The 13,732-nt window shown below is 39.2% G+C and overlaps 1 protein-coding gene across 1 annotated transcript in view; it reads right to left on the reverse strand.

Moving 5' to 3' along the window:
• KCNIP4 (potassium voltage-gated channel interacting protein 4) overlaps positions 1-1,237 on the reverse strand; it is a 612,263-nt gene extending 611,026 nt beyond the window's left edge. The window contains exon 1 of the mRNA XM_063459894.1: positions 1,191-1,237. The gene's annotated coding sequence lies outside the window, so the exon portion shown is untranslated. The remainder of the gene's footprint in view (positions 1-1,190) is intronic.
• Positions 1,238-13,732: the final 12,495 nt, after the last annotated feature.

Consider the following 13,732-nt stretch of genomic DNA (forward strand, 5'->3'; position numbering starts at 1 on the left):
TTGTTTTTTCGCATTGAAAACTCCAAAAACACAGCCCTAGCAAAATCTAAATCACAATAACAAGCACTAAGTGAATTAGCAATGTTTAAATATCACATGAATCACTTCAAGAATTGAACTTCAAATAAGCATCCCAAACAATTTCCCTGTTCCAAATCAATCAGAAAATTAAATGCCATTAACTAAATAAAAAAAAGTTACTCGTTTGCAATAATGGCAGGTTTTAAATTCTGATATTGAACAGAACATTGCAAGATTGGCTTTATGCATTAAATTAGATTTGCAGTATGTTCATCTTCTGTTCAATCCACATAACTCGGCTTTATTGGTGATGAAATCTACTTGGAGCACACCCCATATCAGTGTTTAGGATATAGAAAATGTCCCACTATAGATATTCTCTGAAACAGTGTGCCCAGTCCAAAGACACACATTATATGAGAGAAGGAAACTGAAAATGAAATAAAATAACTTGGTTTGCAAAAAATCAAACCTGCAGTATAATAAATGCAATAGTACAAACAAGTTATTAACAAAACTAAATAAGACAAAGACATTTACTGACATTTACTGACATTTATTGAGACAAAAAAAGCCATGCAGGCAAAATGGCAAGCACTATGTGAGGTCCTCCAATTTTTCATTATGGGCATTGCAAGGGGCATGTTTCCAATTATTTTACAAGAAAATATATTTTAACAAAGATGCACTGGAGTTGAATTTCGGTAATGTGAAAGCTCCACTTTCCAAACTAGGCCAAAATACTGGAGTTATAAAATGTTCTATCCCACCTTTGGCCTCAATGATGTAAATCTATTTTTATTAACACAACTCAATTCACTAAAGTATTGTGTATATCCTATCCATCTTGCTTTTCCCCATATACGTTGCACGAATATCCCCGACTGTGTTTAGATAATTATTTCATTGATGGAAACAAATCTACTGATTCCCAAGAAACACTAAACCGTCTAAAAGAGAAATTAAAATGCAGAAACAAAGAGCTTATTTTCTTCATTCGACATATAAAATATTTTAATCAAATGATCTAAACTAATAAATATTCCTAATGAGCAACCTATGAGACTTTGTGTCATGTTGTATCCCAAGTCAATTTCTGCATATAAATCTGTCTGTACATTACAACAAACATTGCAAAGCATATAAAACATCATTAAAAGCTGCTTTACCTGCGTGAAGAGAGCCGGTCGCAAGCCTTATTAGATATTGTATAAACTTCAGAATTTCCCTTTTGCAACGCTTTCTACAGGCACTCATCTTGTGGAGTACGATAATCAAGTCAGTCACTGACCAAAGGAATCAATCCTTGTTTGTTTGTTTTTTTTTGCTAAGGAACTGATTCTTCGGGTTAAAATATTTCTGAGTAATCAAATTAAGTGTATCTCCTTGAATTGATGCAGCTGATTAAGAAAGATTCCAGAACGCAAAGTACTAGAAGAGGATAGCAGTGAGGTGCTGATGAGAATATTGTTCACTGTGCCATCTAAGTTCTACAGTGACATAATGCAGAGACAGTCTGTCCAGTGTGATGCACATGTGTAGTTAACTGGATATGCTACAAGACAGATTCACTTACACAGTGTCTTTCAGTAGCAAATGCAACCTCGTAGTGTTTTTTTTTTTTTTTAGTCCAGAGGAGGAGCTTGCATCCTGCACCTAGTGTACTTACAAAAAGCCAGACTGCTTACAGTACATGATTAATGTATTTATCATTGATGCGTTTTCTTGCAAAAGAGCGTAAAACAAGATACATGCAGACGCAAGCCAATATTCATGAACCACATAACCATTTGGGACCTTTAGTGTACAAAATACAAACCTCTTTCAAGGCTGTGCAGTGCAGAATACAATTAAAATAAAGTCAATGGTTTGATACATGCTTAATTGATATTCTAAGTCTTGGATTTATATTGGGATACATTGTAATGATTATAATTAAACAGAAGGTAAAGGTTAGTTTGTGAGCACAGGAAAATGGCTATGAATTTTAACTCTCTGGGGTCCAAGGAAATGTTCGATTCATTGGTTTATGATGTGTCGATCCTTCTTTGCTTGTACAATGCTCATTAAAGTTAATGGCCAAGTATGCGTCTTTAAATTTTGCTAAGTGGACACATTCTAAATGTGAATATATTTAAAGGTGTTAATGTATATAAAGAGTATCATTTATGTTTGAAACACCAGCATATTTAAAGGACCACTATAGGCAACCAGACCACTTCAGCTCAATGAAGTGGTCTGGGTGCAAGGTCCCTCTAGTGTTAACTCTGCAGCTGTAAACGGAGAAACTGCTATGTTTACACTAGGGTTAATCCAGCCTCTAGTGGCTGTCTCACTGACAGCCGCTAGAGGTGCTTCTGAGCTTCTCACTGTGAGAAGACGCTGGACGTCCATAGGAAAGCATTGAGAAATGCTTTCCTATGGACTGTTTGAATGCGCGCGCGGCTCTTGCTATGCATGCGCATTCGGATCTGACATTGGCAGGGGCAGGAGAGGTCACCAGCCCCGTGGGAGCCTGGCGTTGGAGAAAGGTAAGTGTTTAACCCCTTCAGCCCCCTTGAGCCCAGCGGGAGTGGGACCCTGAAGGTAGGGGGACCTAAAGACCCTATAGTGCCAGGAAAATGAGTTTGTTTTCCTGGCACTATAGTGGTCCTTTAAAATTGTGTCAGTGTCATGACTATTAAGTACAGTGGAAATTCAAAATTAATTTTAAATTTAAGGTCAAAATAGCCGAACAGGATACATTCTCTAATTCATTCTCTGTTCAGTGGCTTAAATTTTAAAATAACTTTAGTAAATCCCTCTTATGCATTTTTGTGATTGTGCTGATTTTTCCCAAATTGAGTCCATCTTGAATCTGAAAGGCAAACAAAAACAACAGGAAAACATGCTCATGGCCACAATTCTATTGTTCTTCTAGATAATTGTGGGAGAAATAAACAGATTTGCATGAAACATAATGCGTGATTATTCATTAAAATGTGAATTGTCGAACCAGCGAGCTGGATGGACGTGCTCTGCTAGAGCTCCCGCTACACGAACCCTAAATCTGCGTATTAACCAGGCTGCAGAGCCCCAAACCCTCAGTGAACAGGCCCACGGCATTGGGCAACCCTGCCGGAACCGAACGATGCCGCACTCGACACCCGGGATGACCGGGCACCACCACGGCAAGCTGAGGCCTACCACGGGAGGCGGAGAGGAAAGACGTCCGCTTTCCCTCCGATCGCAACCAGCTACATGCAAATATGACACACTCCCCCCCCCATGGACCGGCGGGGGATATCCCGGTCCCCGCCAGACGGAGAACCTCATGCCCTACGCCCCCGGACCAAGCCCGTGAATCCTTTAAGCAAGGCCGGCTTTGGGGCCTCCAAGATAGCGGACAAGGGTGACCTAACAAAACGCACTGAGCAACCACTACCTAGTCTGGGTACAGACATAACCGAGAAAGACTCAATTGATCTACTTTTTGATGACTTTTGGGCTAAGTTAATGGCACTCTTACAGCCAACTGGGCCATGCAAAACAGAGCACATGAGATGCATGGATCAAGTAGAGGGGAGACCAAGGAAACTCCCACGAGACGACTCGGCACCCCTAACTACAACACCCCAAATCCGGGGCCCCACCGCGCCGAAAGCATCGGGGGTAAATCACCAAGGGGGGCAACCACACCAGCGGAAAGTGGCAAACCACAAAAGCCAGAGACTGGGTGAAAATACATACTGCACCACCCCAACGGCGAAAACCCTGGGCCGTACTAGAACCCAAGCCCGTAGTGCAAGGCCACCAGCTCATGCACAGCACCAAGGCAGGAAGATGCAAGCAGCATACAACAGACCCAGGCAGTCCCCAGGAGCACTGGAATGGGCTCCCTTCATACCAGGTCTTGGGCGCACTGACTCAGGCCCACAATGCAACATGGAGCACGGGGGAAGGCAAACCCGACCCACACCTACAGCCACCGCAGGAACACACCCGGTTGCAGCCGCTGGCGCCCAGGGACTACACGACCACACCAAGCCGAGGCATTGGTTGACAGTGCCACACGTCCCCGAGCGCGGTACACATGTACATACTCAAGGACTTGTGCCTCCCTAGAGCTTGTCAGGTTATAGTCAAACTCCAAAGTTAATTTTGAGTCTCGTTATTTTTTCTGTTGTTTAAATCTCTTATAGTGAACTGCACAATCCTATGCTTACACCCAACATACTAACAGATCCTAGCCTAATGCATCTTATGCTAATATGACTGTGTAGCTTGAGGCCATCTTGTCTTTACCACGTTATAACATGGTGGTCATACTTAGCGATTATAAGCGCAAGAAATGAATCCAGTCTACTCCTATAGTACTCAACACCAGACCAGGTGCGATTTTGTACAAGTTTCAGGGACCTGCTGTTTGCTCAACCTATATGCATGACTTTATTTTAATTTTAATTTTCGTTTGTTTCACGTAGTCGAACTACATACTAGCTACTCGTACTAGAACCGACCTCACTCATTATTATAAATTGTGCAAAAGTTACCATGTACCCCATTGTAATAATTGTCATTAAAGCATACTTGGATTGCCGTTGGGGGCACCACATACGCGTTGTTATATCTATATGCACTACAAAAATAAAGAATTCAAGAAAAAAAAAATGTGAATTGTCAGGAATTAGAAAAATTATCCAACTCGGTTATATTTCTATCTCTGCTTTTTTAACTAACAGGGTTACTTACTATAGTTAGAATTCAAAGTGAATTTCACATTTAAGGCCAGAGGAGCTGAACTAAAAAGAGAGATAACTTTAGAGAAATGTTCCAGTTTGACTACCTTGACTCTAAATTCAACTTGAGTGAAAAACCCTGTGAATCTTGAGTAGACCTTTATTGCAGCAATTCAAAAAGTAGCGAATAGGCTTTTCACTTATACATCGAACGTTTCTTGCGTCTAAGTTTACCATCTTGTTTATCCTCATTTCCTTTAATATGATGTCATTTTAGTGTTCTCTCGCTGAATTTTAGTATAATGTGTGCAACCTTTCGAATGCCTTATTTACTATTTTTCACTGACCATGCACCTGCTTTTGGGGCATTGCAAGAATGTTTGTTATATAATTGCACTGCAAAAAAAATAAAGGAAAAAAAGATTAACCAAAAAAAAAAAAATCCACCTTGCACTGCTTAAGGTTGTTCATGGCTCTTTGTCTTTTCCCAGTCGTTGGCTACTCAATCTTTCCTACTTGGCAGAAAAATAGACATTTCTGTATAATTACTTTTAATTTATATCTACTTTGTCTTTAGGAAGGATTGGAAACATTGAGCAGAATAACTCAATGTTTCCAGAAAAAACTAACAGAGAATCTAAACATGACTTAAACGAACCCTATTATGTTTTGAACAATATAGGGTTAGGAATACACGTGTGTATTGTTTAAAACACTATTTAGGTCCCCAGCCCTTATTGCCCCTCTAAATTAAGTAATTTACTTACCTTTATTCCAGCACTGTGCGGGTCTACCAGCACTGGTGGAGCCAAATGCTGCCCTGCCCAATTAGCATCTCCTCATAGAGATTCTTTGAATCAATGCATCTCTATAAGGAATGTTCATTGTCTCCATGCAGAGCGTGGAGATGCTGAATGTCAGTGCTGCACAGCCCCAGGAAGCGTCTCCAGTGACCATCTGAGTGACTGCTACTGGAGGTGTCCCTAGGGAGCAATGTAAAGACTGCCTTTTCTCTGAAAAGGCAGTGTTTACAGCAAAATAAAAAACCCGCAGACACTGACTATACACACCAGAACAACTACAAATACGCTGTAGTTGTTCTGGTGACTATAGTGTCCCTTTAAGTGCAACCGCTAAAAAGTCAGATCACATTAACAGGGTTGTTTACAAAAGTGACAATTGTTGGGAATTCATTGTGAATTCAAAGTGAAATCCAAATTTAAGACCAAAAGTAGCCAAACTGGAATAATTCTCCAAGTCATGCATGCATCCAGTTTGACTTATGGCCTTATATTTAAAATTCACTTTGAAGTCTCTTTAATTTCCCAATAATTCTCACTCTAATAAACATCCTTATTTTATAGTGATAAATTATATATTGCATTTCTTGCAGCAAAGTTTTTTTTAATCTGTCTAGACTACCGACCCCCAATGGTTGCCAACAATGTCTCACCAAAAGCTTACGGATATCCAGCTCAGTCTTCTCGAAATCAGATTTCTTTCTTGGGAGTCACTTGGAAGTCAATGAGATAATCCTTTACTAAATCGTTGTCACTCATCGTAGATATATAAAAAAAAGTTAATGACTCAAACAGATTCCATGCTGAAATCATTAGATTCTAAAAATCAACCTTCAAAACCTAAAACTTCAGGTTTCCAAATGGGTCTTTACTTCTGGAAGTATTTCCGCAGGCTTACAATGCTTTACCAACTCCAGCAAGAACATTGTCAAGGATTAGAAGTTAACCAGATTCTGCTTTCATCAGAACATTTCCAAATAAATAAATGCCTCGAGTTTTCCCTTGACTTGAATAATATCCATATCCCTACCCTGAATCAACATATTCAAACCAAAAAGGAGACTGAAAATATTGACTGTGATTATTAATAATTTCAATATTAATCTAACTATTTTTTTATTTAATTTGTTCAGAGATGCAGTCACATACCCCATCGTTTGTTCTCCGTACCCTCAACGTGTATGAATTCCCATGGCTAAAAATTGCAGAATTACAAATATGTAAAGTAAATATTCCGCTCATATTCAGCACATAAGTCTCCCAGTTCCACTGTGGTGCTTTGTGGGTTTCTGTCTACTTCCATCTGCCACATGATTGTCCATGCTTGCAATCACTGACCCAAGCGAGGTAAGTGATCACAAGTGAGAAAATGTAAGCAATACAGGAAAAAGAAAGGTGATGTAACAATCTATATTTATATATTTATTACATGTCTAATATATATATATCTTTTTTTTTTAGTTTTTCTGTGAATAAAGTCAACATTTAATTGCTGTCCCATAGCCATCAGTTATCGTTTTTCCCCATCAACCATGGTCAAATTCTGAACAAATCAATGCAAAATATGCTCATCCGTTGTGCATTTCCTTTGGTTTGTGATTCAGCTACATTTGTTCTTGGAGTTTGGGAATTTGGACGATCACCCGATCGACGAATTACAGTTCGGAATGAAACAAACCTCCAAGTCTACAAAGAAGCATAAACACTCTTGAACGCTGTAGTGGCTCTAGGGCCACAAATCCCCTATTTCTTTTGGATGCCCACAATGCTTTTGGCCTGAGCCGGATAGATTTATTTGCTCGTTAAAAAGGATTGAAGTTTGGGATGCAGTTAACAATGGCTTTTTAGGTGATTACTTCAATTTTAAATCAAATCTTAAATGATGCAGAACGTCAACGCACTGATTGACAACAGAGAGAGATGTCTGTGCAGAGAAATTTCCCCAATGTCTTTGTATCAATGAAAGTGATGTCCGTACTATACTATCCTACTCATAGTACTCTACTAGACTTGTTCACGATCATCACAGAACCCTTTGCAGAAGTTCTTGACGAAAACACATGTATTTCAAATGTGAGCATCTTTTTAATTCCCATTAATTTTATTTAAAGGACCACTCTAGGCACCCAGACCACTTCAGCTTAATGAAGTGGTATGGGTGCCAGGTCCAGCTAGGGTTAACTAATTTTTTTATAAACATAGCTGTTTCAGAGAAACTGCTATGTTTATCAATTAGTTAAGCCTTCCCCTTTTTCCTCTAGTGGCTGTCTCACTGACAGCCGCTAGAGGCGCATGCGTGATTCTCACTGTGAAAATCACAGTGAGAGCACGCAAGCGTCCATAGGAAAGCATTGTAAATGCTTTCCTATGCTACCGGCTGAATGCGCGCGCAGCTCTTGCCGCGCGTGCGCATTCAGCCGACGGGGAGGATCGGAGGCGGAGAGGAGAAGGAGAGCTCCCCGCCCAGCGCTGGAAAAAGGTAAGTTTTAACCCTTTTCCCCTTTCCAGAGCCGGGCGGGAGGGGGTCCCTGAGGGTGGGGGCACCCTCAGGGCACTCTAGTGCCAGGAAAACGAGTATGCTTTCCTGGCACTAGAGTGGTCCTTTAAGTTTGTTTTCTTTAAATGCATTAAAAAGTGGGTTAGAAACAGCCCTGAGAGTAATCAGCAGAGTAAAACCACCAGAACAACAATCTATTCTGGTAATGCTTTTTCCGCTCGCTAAGATAATCACGTGATTTTTTTTTTTTTCACAACAGTTAGATTATATATTACAGAGATTTACATATAAAAATAAAATAGATCAGGTAATAAGAAAGATTAAGAATTTTCTGTCAACAACATATACAGGAAACATGAGAACAAAATGTGTTACACCTGCTGACTTGTTGAAAACTAGCAAAACTATAGGCCTTTTTTATACTCTAGTGATTAGTATACTGTAATGTTATTTTTCAGGTGACCGATCAGCTTTAAAAGCGTGCATTGAAGGGACTGATTACCAGACATAAGCTGGAATCAATATGCTCTGTGCAAATGATACTCCATGAATTAAAGACCATCAGCTGTACCTTGATGATATTTGAGCTGCTGTATTGTGAAAATGAGACAAAGCTGACAATACTGCCAACTAAATTATTCCAACACTGTGGCTTTGTAAAGCATACTACATGCTAGCCAGCAGCTAATTACATCTTTTATATTCGGAAGAATAACTCATAATGAAAGGGTATTTGATAATAAAAATTATCTTCCACTGTATGAAAACAGTATGACGTACAAGGTGATAATGTTTTGTTTTGTTTTGTTTTATGGAGTAATTCACACCTTTTACAAATCTAATATTGAACTGTTCTTCATAGTTGACACAGCTAGATAATGGTGTCTACTTTAAATCTCCTCTGGGACGGCTTGTAATGCACATGCTATGCCATTAATTTATCTTTCACCTATTATTCACACTTCTGGATATGTGGAGGCTAAACCCTCCCCTCCAAACCTACTGGAAACTTAAGTTTCTATTTAAGTTATCATGCTTCCTGCAGAAGAATTTAAATGGTTACGTGCATGAACCACCAAAATGGTTTAATGACAGGCCAATCACAAGAGAAGCTTGTGATTGGCCCAAGATGGTCATCAAAGGTCGGTCTACAGCCAAGCCACTCCATACAGCCTCCTGCAAAGAAGGTATAGCCCAAGCATTTAAGTGCCTTTTGCACACACTCGAACAGTGAGGTCGGTCTAATAAAGAGACTGGAGCTTCTAGCAGCCGGAATAAACCCCAGCCTGCTATGAGAAGCCCTGCAATTGTACTGATTAAATGGATGCTGTGAAAGGTGGTGGAAAGTAATGGCATATACCCACCGCAAGCCTGGCTCCAAAGCTGATTATTGTCTCCGTCCACGATCTGAGAGGCTGGAGGTGAGATGGCCTCTTCCGGGTATAGCAGCCAATCAAGCATCTGATCCTCCCGTTATTAGCCCACCTGGGCTGAAGATCAGTAGAGGCCCAGCCCATATGCATCGCCAACACCAACAGAAAAATGTTCGAAGCAAGTTCAGGGCCTTCTGCTTTCCCCTTTGTGGGAACGACCTGGACTTTGAGAACCACTGAGTCCATGACCTAGAGATGCTGATCTACGTATTAGCCTGGTGCAGGAGGGAATCCCTACCTCGATCTTGTGCTGCGACTACCTTTGGATACCATTGCAGTGTGTACTTGGTGCTTTCCAGACATGGGAGTAGGCTGACTGGTGAATAGACTTTTCACTTATACATCGAATGTTCCTTGCGTCTAATGTTTACCATCTTGTTTATCCTCATTTCCTTTAATATGATGTCATTTTAGCGTTCTCTCGCTGAATTTTAGTATAACGTGTGCAACCTTTCGAATGCCTTATAATTCTTATTTTCTGTTTTTCACTGACCATGCACCTGCTTATGGGGCAATGCAAGAATGTTTGTTATATCATTGCACTGCAAAAAAATAAAATAAAAAAAGATTAACCAAACAAAAAACAAAAAAATCCATCTTGCACTGCTTAAGGTTGTTCATGGCTCTTTGTCTTTTCCCAGTTGTTGGCTACTCAATCTTTCCTACTTGGCAGAGAAATGGACATTTCTGTATAATTACTTTTAATTTATGTCTACTTTGTCTTTAGGAAGGATTAGATACATTGAGCAGAATAACTCACTTGGAAAAAAAAACTAACGAAACAATTTAAAAATAAGGAACACACACACATTTCATACTGGTTTCCTATATATTTTACTTAATAAAGATGTCATTCTGAGGCTTTACATCTCATCTAATAAAGCAAATGAGTGACATACACATTTTAAATAGAGAGCTGTTCGGCTACTGGGAATGAGATTGTGTGATAGCAGCACTGCTGCTATGTTGTCAACTAAAGACGTATTGCCAGAGGGATAAGTGATCTGGGTGTGCATTACTACACATGCATAGAAATACCTGTAAGGATGCCAAGACTGTAACCACAAGGGAGTGTGAAAAGACTCACTTAACCTGGCAGATAAAGTGTGTAGTTAGTAAATACACAGGAGGAACATCCAAAAATAGCAAAACTGCAAATCACTGCCCTATTAAATGTTTATGTAAACAATTATTAAAATATATCTAAAAAAAGGTCTCATGGACTCATTTCTTGACAGAACATAAAATACTTGACATGAATTCATGTTTTTTTGTAAGACTTTTCCTCTTCCGGGACATAGTGTGAATGATTAAAGAAACACTGTAGAGTTAGGAATACAAATGTTATAATGAGATGATGTGGTCTGGGTGCCAATAGTGATCCTTTAATAGTAACTGGCATTTTAGGTATTGTTTCATTTGATTAATTGTTAATAAATATGAATACAATAAGTTGCATTTCAGTGGTTCTATTACCATTTTATTGTAAAACATTAATAAAATGTTGTTTGATTTGCAAGAAAAAAGTAGACTATAGTATTTAAATAGTATTTTGAAGAGCTTTTCAGGAATTAAAACATATACAATTTGCTTGTTTTTTATTTACAAACATAATATTTGCAAACTCTTTAATAACAGATGGAAAATACTGCTGCGCTTAAAAATACCCACAATATGAATAGGAAGTACGTAAACATTAAAGTTTGTTGTCCATGTACACAAAATCGCGTAACGTCGAAACAAGAGTTTCTAAGAGCAAGAAAAGTTATTCACTTCCATAAAGTCTATACTACCCAATAATCACTTACAGAAGTTTAATAGGAACTTAAAGGAAACTCTAAGCATCATAAACATTGCACTTTCTTGTAGGGGTTTTAGATCTGAATTGTTGGTTATCATCTCATTTTTTAACATTATAACAAAAACATGGCTCTCCTGGGACTCAAAGTTGTTCGGGTGCTGGGAGAACCACGGTTATTACGGATAAGTGAAAAACAGTTGGAAGAAGGTGAGGGAAGACTTCTTCATCCAAAACATTTAGTTGTGAAGTTTATCCTACTAAGTTTGCACCTGTATATTTATTTCACCCCTTCTAATTTGAATTGCTACACAATTTTAACTAACCCTAAAATGTCTCTTCATCTTCCATACTGGTTACATGTAAATTGGTGTAATATTAGTAATATCTATTAAAACTAGCACAGAAATTTCATATCTGTCAATAATAAGATAGGTTTCAAAATATTAGTTTTCATATCCTCTTAATGTTTAGTTTACCACTTCAATGTCTAACGAATAATATGTCCCCCATTTCTGATTTTACATTAACATGTGTTATCTAAGAGCCTCACTGTCGTAAATTTTGGTCATGATTTATACAGAATATACAGGGAGTGCAGAATTATTAGGCAAGTTGTATTTTTGAGGATTAATTTTATTATTGAACAACAACCATGTTCTCAATGAACCCAAAAAACTCATTAATATCAAAGCTGAATATTTTTGGAAGTAGTTTTTAGTTTGTTTTTAGTTATAGCTATTTTAGGGGGATATCTGTGTGTGCAGGTGACTATTACTGTGCATAATTATTAGGCAACTTAACAAAAAACAAATATATACCCATTTCAATTATTTATTTTTACCAGTGAAACCAATATAACATCTCAACATTCACAAATATACATTTCTGACATTCAAAAACATAACAAAAACAAATCAGTGACCAATATAGCCACCTTTCTTTGCAAGGACACTCAAAAGCCTGCCATCCATGGATTCTGTCAGTGTTTTGATCTGTTCACCATCAACATTGCGTGCAGCAGCAACCACAGCCTCCCAGACACTGTTCAGAGAGGTGTACTGTTTTCCCTCCTTGTAAATCTCACATTTGATGATGGACCACAGGTTCTCAATGGGGTTCAGATCAGGTGAACAAGGAGGCCATGTCATTAGATTTTCTTCTTTTATACCCTTTCTTGCCAGCCACGCTGTGGAGTACTTGGACGCGTGTGATGGAGCATTGTCCTGCATGAAAATCATGTTTTCTTGAAGGATGCAGACTTCTTCCTGTACCACTGCTTGAAGAAGGTGTCTTCCAGAAACTGGCAGTAGGACTGGGAGTTGAGCTTGACTCCATCCTCAACCCGAAAAGGCCCCACAAGCTCATCTTTGATGATACCAGCCCAAACCAGTACTCCACCTCCACCTTGCTGGCGTTTGAGTCGGACTGGAGCTCTCTGCCCTTTACCAATCCATCCATCTGGCCCATCAAGACTCACTCTCATTTCATCAGTCCATAAAACCTTAGAAAAATCAGTCTTGAGATATTTCTTGGCCCAGTCTTGACGTTTCAGCTTGTGTGTCTTGTTCAGTGGTGGTCGTCTTTCAGCCTTTCTTACCTTGGCCATGTCTCTGAGTATTGCACACCTTGTGCTTTTGGGCACTCCAGTGATGTTGCAGCTCTGAAATATGGCCAAACTGGTGGCAAGTGGCATCTTGGCAGCTGCACGCTTGACTTTTCTCAGTTCATGGGCAGTTATTTTGCGCCTTGGTTTCTCCACACGCTTCTTGCGACCCTGTTGACTATTTTGAATGAAACGCTTGATTGTTCGATGATCACGCTTCAGAAGCTTTGCAATTTTAAGAGTGCTGCATCCCTCTGCAAGATATCTCACTATTTTTGACTTTTCTGAGCCTGTCAAGTCCTTCTTTTGACCCATTTTGCCAAAGGAAAGGAAGTTGCCTAATAATTATGCACAACTGATATAGGGTGTTGATGTCATTAGACCACACCCCTTCTCATTACAGAGATGCACATCACCTAATATGCTTAATTGGTAGTAGGCTTTCGAGCCTATACAGCTTGGAGTAAGACAACATGCATAAAGAGGATGATGTGGTCAAAATACTCATTTGCCTAATAATTCTGCACTCCCTGTACAGTATATTGTATATGTAAAACAGCATTTATGGAGCACAGGTTTTGATTATCAGAAAAGTATACGGCAGTCCCAATACGCTATCCACAGAAAGCAAGTCATTTGCAAAAGTTACTTATTGCAACCAACTCACACTACACAGGTCAGTTATACCTGGAAATGGTTTGAAAAACTGGACGCCCTTATTGCAAGACATGACAAGTCCTGGATGCCAAGTCACATTATTCTTGTATTGAGTAGATTATTTATAAGTGGCTACCTCCGAGATTGCTATTTTTGTTTTTTTATTATTGCAAGAAACAGAAAGCAAAAAGATATGTTGCAG

The sequence above is a fragment of the Pelobates fuscus genome, chromosome 6 (assembly GCF_036172605.1).
Source record: "Pelobates fuscus isolate aPelFus1 chromosome 6, aPelFus1.pri, whole genome shotgun sequence".
NCBI classification, from domain to species: Eukaryota; Metazoa; Chordata; class Amphibia; order Anura; family Pelobatidae; genus Pelobates; species Pelobates fuscus.